General features: G+C 39.9%; 1 long non-coding RNA gene across 1 annotated transcript in view; it reads right to left on the reverse strand.

Moving 5' to 3' along the window:
* LOC136855795 (uncharacterized) overlaps positions 1–4922 on the reverse strand; it is a 72968-nt gene extending 68046 nt beyond the window's left edge. Inside the window, exon 1 of the long non-coding RNA XR_010858129.1 lies at positions 4866–4922. This is a non-coding gene — a long non-coding RNA (uncharacterized lncRNA). The remainder of the gene's footprint in view (positions 1–4865) is intronic.
* Between the last annotated feature and the right edge of the window lie 3613 nt (positions 4923–8535).

Below are 8535 nucleotides of genomic sequence, written 5' to 3' on the forward strand. Positions count from 1 at the left end.
GTCTCATACCACATTCCTGACTTTCCCAAAAGTTTCAAAGGGGGAAAAGAGAAAACCGTCTTGCTTGCATCCTTCTTAGATTGCATCCATTCTCCGACTCCTTTAAAGGCTTTCCTCATCGAGATCGTAGGGGCGCATCTTGACCAAACGAAGAGGGTCTTGCTGACTTGGTGCTGTCCCACAAAGATCCCGGAGAAGGAGGGGCAGCATGACAAAGAGAATCTCCAAACTCCTGAATCAGAACCGAAGCCAACCGTTTGTAATCTGAAACTCCAGCATCCTTAGGAGATTCCTCCTCTGATACTTCCTCCAATGCAGCAGGCGGAGAGGAAGGCTTAAAAGAAGAGGAGCGCCTATCAGGAGAAGCGAGCCTGGATGGAGAAGCACTCCTGTCCAACAAAGAGCGCCTGCCAGGAGAATGGCGCCTGACACCGACGGGCGCCTGACAGGAGGGGGTCCTGTCCACTGATGAGAGCCCTCCAGGAGAGGAGGCCCTAAAGCGAGGACGCTTGGCAGGAGAGCGGTGTCTGCTGGAAGGAGGGAGCTTGGAAGATGACGAGCGCCTGTCCAAAGGAGAAGTACTGCGAGGCGAAGTGCGCCTGGAAGGAGAGGCGCTTCCCTCCGATGATGAGCGCCTGGAAGAAGTGCGCCTGCTGGGAGACGGGCGCCTGCTCGGCGAAGAGCGTCTTCGAGAAGAAGGAAACTTGCTACTAGAAGGAAGCTTGGCAGGAGAAGAGCGACGAGTCGAAGAAGAGAGCTTCCTGGAACTCTTAATAGGAAGAAAGTCATCCTTTCTACGAGACGAGGTATCCTTTGCAAGAGATCCAACAAGTGCCGATAACTGCTCCTGGAGGCCGATCAAAATCTTCTTCGTCGAATCCTTAACTCCTGCTGGAGAGGAGGAGGGGGATCTACGAGCTCTCTTCCTGACTATAGGAGAATCCTCCGGGAAGCGCTCAGGGCTCGAGTCCAAAAGCTCTACTCTAGGAGCCTTCCAGGATCTCTTCAGAGGGCGCGACTCCTCAGCCGAACTCCAACCGCGCCTCGGAGAAGACGCGTCTGACATCGAGAAACACTTCTTCAGGATGCCTTTTCTATGGCGATCCAAGGCAGCCTGGGACGCAACTACAGGATCTGCCGAAGGGACGCCTGATCGTTGGGGATGCTCTACATCCTCCCTGCGGCTTTCGACATTCCTCCTCCACTGGTCCTGGGAGTTTGGAAGAGGTCTAGGCCTAGGAGCAATGCGGAGCCGATCAGACGCCCCCTCCACTGCACTGGGGACACTGCACATATCACTATCACTCTTACCTTCCTTCATCCATGACGCAGTTGCGATTTCATCCAAGAAGTTCCGCCTTCATCGCAGCCATTTCAGAGGACGAATCCACAGGTTCGATGAAGGGAGAAGGGGCTGAAACCAAAGGATTAGGAGAGTCTACTGTGTTAATCTCTACTTCGTGCTCAGCAGAACGAGACCTACTCGAGCTTCTGGAGGAAGCCTTCCTAACTCTATCCTTTTCGAGCTTCTTCAAATAAGAAGTCAAAACCTTCCATTCTTGATCAGACAACTTCTCACATTCCTTGCACCTATTGTCCGAAGAACAATCATTCCCCCTACACCTCATACATACAGTGTGAGGGTCTACCGAAGCTTTCGGCAACCTCACCTTACACTCTTGCCTAGCACACACACGGAACACAGGCAAAACATTAACATCAGACATCTTAATGAACAATCCAAAAGCAAACCAAAAACAGTCCACAATAGCGTATGCCAAACCAAAGATCCAATACGTCACCAAAATCAGGCCAAAACAGATCCTCAGCAAGCGAGAAACGAAAATCAAAGCAGGAGGAACCAACAACAGATGTTGCCGGAACCAGCGACAGAGAAAATCTGATTAGAAAACGGGAATGGTTCCTATTCCCGCCACCCAGCAGCGGGTATGGTAGATCACCTGACCTACCTGTGCATGTGCCGCGAGTTTTGAAATTCTGTCAGGAACGTCGGAGACTATAGCTAAGTATATATCTGACGGGTAAGTTGCATGTACAAAATTTGCCGATTCGCGGTATTTTTCACTGAGAAATATTCACTGATTACTGTATTTTCATATTTTCATGACTAAATGGACTTTTTGTGGCAAAACTATTAAAATACTCAGGTATAAGCATTTTTAGAGGGTTTTTCTTGTGTTTAAACTATCAAAATAGGCAGTTCTAAGTGTTTTTAGAGGGGTTTTAAGTATTCGCGGATTTTAGCTATTCGCAGGAAGATGTAGTATGCATCACCCGTGAAAACGGGGGGTTTACTGTAATCTGTATTCTCAAAGGAACATATGTTTATTGTACTTTATTCTCAAGAGTGGGGAAGAAGATGAAAATGGGAAAAAGCATAGTTAGCAACCACAATCTGATGGAAGCCAAACATTAAGTATACAATATTATCAAAGAAAAGTAGTGGCTCCCATTCAGTGCATTAAAATTAAATAGCTGTACAGTACAGTACTGGTTGAATGATAGTAATTTGGCACTCTTTCCTTACTCCTAAGATTTTTTTCATCTTTCCAACATTCTGTAAGCCATTTAAAACAACTCAAATAAATCACAATTAATTCCTGGATAATTTAAAACTCTGCTCACATTTCCTTCCAGGCTGTGATACTAAAAGCATTGGTAGTAGGAAAGAACAAGTAAAAAATGCGCCGAAGTTTCTTCAACACAATCGAGTTTTCTGTACAACTGCTACAGTGCATAATGAAGACCACCAAAAACAGATTTATCTTTAGGTGGTCTCGGTATAATGCTGCATGAGCCGTGGCCCATGAAACTTTAACCATGGCTGGTGGTGGCCTATCCTATATCACTGTCTCAGAGGCACGATTATGGCTAACTTTAACCTTAAATAAAATACAAACTACTGAGGCTAGAGGGCTGCAATTTGGTATGTTTGATGACTGGAGGGTGGATGATTAACATAACAATTTGCAACCCTCTAGCCTTAGTAGTTTTTAAGGTCTGAGGGCAGACATAAAAAGTGCGGACAGACAAAGTCAGCACAATAGTTTTCTTTAACAGAAAACTAAAAGCGGCACAAATTTCAAAAAGATGAATTATGAAATATTATTTAGCTTAAATTTCCCTAATTCTGCATAGTTCTAATTCTAATACTCGGCCATTTCTATTCATACTATTCAATAGTTTTCGTTTCCCAATCAAAAAACGAATCCAGGTAAAAGAGTCGACTGAAAAAAAGTGGCAGGAAAAAAACCATAAGAAAAAGGTCACAATAATTTACTGTGTCGGGTAATAAAGTCATAGGAAAATAGTAACGTAACCTACCCTGACCTAGCCTAGCCTAACCTAACCTAATGATTACAGGCCACCATAAATTAGCGACTTTTTTCTTTGTGACTTTTTTTCCTAGTCAAAATTGTGACTTTTTCCTGTGACTTTTCCTAGTCAAAATTGTGACTTTTTCCTGTGACTTTTTCTAGCCAAAACTGTGACTTTTTCCTGTGACTTTTCCTAGCCAAAATTGTGACTTTTTCCTGTGACTTTTCCTAGCCAAAATTGTGACTTTTCCTAGCCAAAATTGACTTTTTCCTGTGACTTTTCCTAGCCAAAATTGTGACTTCTGTCTGTGACTTTTTCCTAGCCAAAGTTGTTACTTTTTTCTTTGACTTTTCCTAGCCAAAACGGACTTTTTTCTGTGACCTTTTCGTAGCCAAAATTGTGACTTTTTTCCTCTTACTTTTTTCCTAGCCAAAGTTGTGACTTTTGGTATTTCTAAGCAAGAGCTCCTCACAGACTATTACCTTGGAAATTGATTTTTCCTATACTGTACTTTTAGTGTTGCTGATAAAGGAGGTGGTGTTGTTTATTGTTGGTCAATTATTATTAACCTCATATATACCCAACAATGTTGGGGACCCTGTGGGAACTCGGGGTTTTGGGTGGGGGAAATACATTGGGCGAAAACTGGACTGTCATGTTGGTTGTGTGGAACGGTTCCGTGCACTCGCAAGTCATTAGGGAGCCATATATCCACGAAAGGAAAGGCTAAGGAAATATATATTATAAAAGGAACCATGCTAACCTAATGTACCTTAACCTAAACTAACCCAGTAGGCCGTGTTACTTAGCTGGAGGCTCCGCCCCCTGGACCCCCAGTGAAGGAAACCCCACTTTTCACCAAACCTTCCCCTATAACACTGCGCATGCGCGAGAGCATTCCAGGATGGCCACCGTACAAAAACATATCAGTTCTGATGTTAATTACAGTTTAATTACAGTCGACCGACACAAAATAAAGGTAAATTCTTGATAAGCAACCAAAATAATTTAGAAAAAGGTAACCTAATACCCGATGCAGAACTAATACTTAGCTCTACCGCGACCTTTTTCTGTGACTTTTTTTTTCCTAGCCAAAATTGTGGCTTTTTTCTGACTTTTTCTCCTGTGACTTTATTGCCGGCCACCCCCAAAACACAGGTTTCCCACTGTGGTTCCCCCATAAGATAATTGTCCTGGCAATATATTAATTTAAGGTAGGCCTGTCATAGTATTACTCGTAGAAATTCCTAGGAAAAATACTAATTTAAGCTAAACTAAATGTCCGAAAGATACTAATCTAATCTACTAAACATTCGGCTACCAATTACTAAACTAATTCCATCCACATGGGCAATGAAGAGGTTCGGCCTCCTGGGTTACGAATATCACATGATCTTTAAATATTTTGGAAGTCGAGATGTACAGTTAATATAAATTAATCTTTAAGGCCACATTAAATCACTTTATCATTGGCAGTTCTTTGAACAGATGCCTAAAATTATTAAAATTCGAATAATCCTTCGTACCTGAATTCGGAATGTCTTGACAGGTGGGAGAACTTCGTAGTAGTAGTAAAACAATTCTTAACCCTCTGTAACGGCTCCCCATCTAGCTACTCGACAACTTCATTCACGGTGATTTGAGCTTTGTTTACTTGGTATCAGTTTTGTAAAATATGTAGACAAATGTTTTGGTTTCCTTTCCTTATTGCGCATTCAGAATTCTGTATGTAGCCCCCTGTATATGTTACTCACTGCTTTTCTGTGCTTAGTCTTCTACAAATCTCTACTCGTCTCGAGTCTCCTTTCTCATCGCTGTCATCAGATAGGTCTGAGCCTTTCAACCTTTCTGGTACCCACAGAAGCACAAGGGCAGTATGAATGACCTGTCCAAATCATAAGCATATTATGTATAATTCTAATACGATTTGTATTGTTATAGTGACATGAACCTTGGTATGAAACTAAAACTATAACTTTAAGATTTAGTCGATTTCAGAACAAAACTTTATATGAAGAATATTATGGGAGTCGGGTGACAGGAAGAATGAGAAATGATATCGCGATGGAAATTTCAAAAGTTACTTATATTGATGAGATAATGATGAAAACGAGATGGAAATGAATAATATAGCTGATGAAAAAGGGAAAACCCGAAGATCTTGGCGGCAAATCTTTTTGCAAATGGGGAAGAGAAGGTCAGTGAATATGCAAAAAACAAAGTGGTTGAAAGACATGGCAAAGAATCAAAATTACCTTTTGAAGACAGTAGCAACGGTGAAATCTACATCAATAGGAAATATTCACCAACAATAAGAATGAACATATCAGTACATATTGAGGAGTTCCGTGCACAAACATTGTATTGTATAATCATGTTGATCATTTTTCAGTTACATTGGGCTTCAGCTAAAAAGACGTGATTTTCACGTGGCCCAGTAGTGTCAACAATTCACTATACGTTCTAATAATGACTCAAATTCTACGACAAGAAAAGTAGAAGGCTGGTTGAGAGAGAAATAGAGGTATGAGGACACGAGAAGAGGAGGTATGTTAACCTGTAAAGTCGAACAGAGGATCCAGGTTAAGTCTCCTTGGTCTAAAGAATAAGACACCAGTACTGTCTGCTTGTTGGTGGTTATCAGTAGATTTCTTGTCATTATTCTGAATCATGATTAATCCTCCTTCCTTAGGGCCTTAGCTGCTGTTGTCTCAGTTTTCTGAGCCTCTTTTGAATGTGATTTTATGTTATTTCCAGTCCTTTCCCTCCTCATGTTCCAGCTCATGGGCACCACACCATCAATCACTCTGTAGCAGCCACTCAGGAAAAGCATCCACCTCCTGGAGAAATTCCCCTGATTCGGCTTTATTTCTTAGCCATTAACGAAGGACTGATACACAGTGGAAGAAATTCACAATATATATGCCCTAAGGCGACAATGCAGACAAACATACGTACAGACCGTTGGAAACTGGAGCCGCTGGCTCATTTGTGCTTAAGGCCAGGTACTGTGTTTACAAATCTCTTTGGTTTGTTTATGTCCAGATATGCTACCTTCCTTAAGGAACCAAGTCTTACAAAAGCTTTATTTTATAAAACGTGACTCGATTATGTTTTTTGAAACACTTGATTCATTATTTTCAAAAGAAAAATGTAAAATACTTAAATCTCATGGAAGATAGTAGATCTAGAAGGAAAAGTAATTAACAGATATGTCAACATGGTATACCTGACCTTAAGTACAAATGAGTGTACGTCTCCACACCCGAGCACCTGTCAGGTGAGGAATTTTTGGTTTCCAGTGGTCCGTATGTTTGTTGGTTTGTACGAGTACACTCCCTCTAGCATATTCGTTGTGAATTTCTACCAATATGTATCAGCCCTTCATCAATGGCTTGAAAATAAAGTCGAAACTGGTCAGGATTTAACATGATGTTTAATAATTTTCCTAGTATATATATATATATATATATATATATATATATATATATATATATATATATATATATATATATATATATATATATATATATATATATATATATATATATATATAAAGGAATGGTCCATAGGACATTGTTTGACCAGAGTTCCTGTATTTTTCCCCTTATAAATATGACTTCCTCCTTTCAATATTTCATCACTAATTTTCTTCTCTTATATTCTAACAGTTTCTGAACCTGTTGCTACACTCTAAACAGAGCTATTTTGCTATCATCTATTTTTTTAATGTTTAGGCAGTCCTGTAATAATTTCATAATATTTTACAGAAGCACAATTATTATTATTATTATTATTATTATTATTATTATTATTATTATTATTATTATTATTATTATTATTATTATTATTATTATTATTATTATTATTATTATTACCATAGGTGTAGTAGTAGTATTAAAGTAGTTTAACCAGGCCACTGAGCTGACTTTCAGCTCTTATAGGGCTGACGCCCGAAGGATTAGGATAAATTACCGGATAGGCTCGCGATCTCATACTGTTTACGGGACCCTTCTCGTCTGAGGGCCTGAACTCTCTCTGCCTGAAATATATTTTGCCTGTAAATCCAAGCAATAATATATATATATATATATATATATATATATATATATATATATATATATATATATATACACACATATATATATATTTCAATGGACAGGACCTCTTTTCCTCATAACCTCACCCGTTTTTACATCCGTAACATAATTGAGAAATAAATAAAATTTAATTCCAATTATTAATTATTAGAACTGTGGGTTTCCACTTGCCCCTTCATAAACTCTCTCCTTCATTCCCCAAAATGGTTAAGCCTAGCCCCTCTCTCTGTTCAAAGTGACTTGCTTTTAGGCCTAATTCCAGCTGACTGTCAGACCTTCTCAGCGTCAAGCAAGGCAAGGGAGGAGCCAAAAAGAGAAAGTTGGCCCCTCCCCTCATTCTGAACCCTCCATGTGGGTTAACTCATGCCATGCAGTCATTATAGAAAACATGACGAAGATTGACCTTTGTACCGCCTATGTGGGACGCCAGCATATTCCCAAAAGTTATTTATAGACACTGCAACAGAAATCAAGAGAGAGAACGCTCAGAACACGACCCAAGGACCCCAGGGCTCAAACCAGTATACCTTTGTAGTGGCATTTTAATTCCCTCCGAAGGCAATGTGCTGGGATAAGGTTCTTTTAGTCAGTCATGATCCCTTTTATTTCTCTGCTTGATTTTTCTTTTATTTTCCATTGTGCGATCACCTTCAGTAATTTGTGTTGGAGCATTCAGTGTTAACATGATTATGCATTAGTACTGAACCGAGTTATTTGGCACCATCTGTGCATTCCTCAGTTTCCCTTTGAGCGTCTTATTATTATTGCAAGTAACTGTCTTGCATATATTTGCAGATAGCCCTCGACTGTGGAATTTCTCGACTGTGGAATCTCTGCTGATCCATGTGCAGTTCCCCCTTCCCACTGTGATGTTCCCTGTTACGAAGACATCGTTAGAAGGCCCCTTGTTATTACCTGCCCAGTAATTCATCATTCTTCTGATCTGTGTTTGTTATGCAAATATAATTAGTTAAGAGAACCCTTGAGTTTACGTAATTTTCCCTCACATGAAGTAAGTATCCCCTGGACATTTGTAGAAATATATATATATATATATATATATAATATATATATATATATATATATATATATATAT

This window comes from Macrobrachium rosenbergii, chromosome 33, assembly GCF_040412425.1.
Source record: "Macrobrachium rosenbergii isolate ZJJX-2024 chromosome 33, ASM4041242v1, whole genome shotgun sequence".
In the NCBI taxonomy this organism is placed as follows: Eukaryota; Metazoa; Arthropoda; class Malacostraca; order Decapoda; family Palaemonidae; genus Macrobrachium; species Macrobrachium rosenbergii.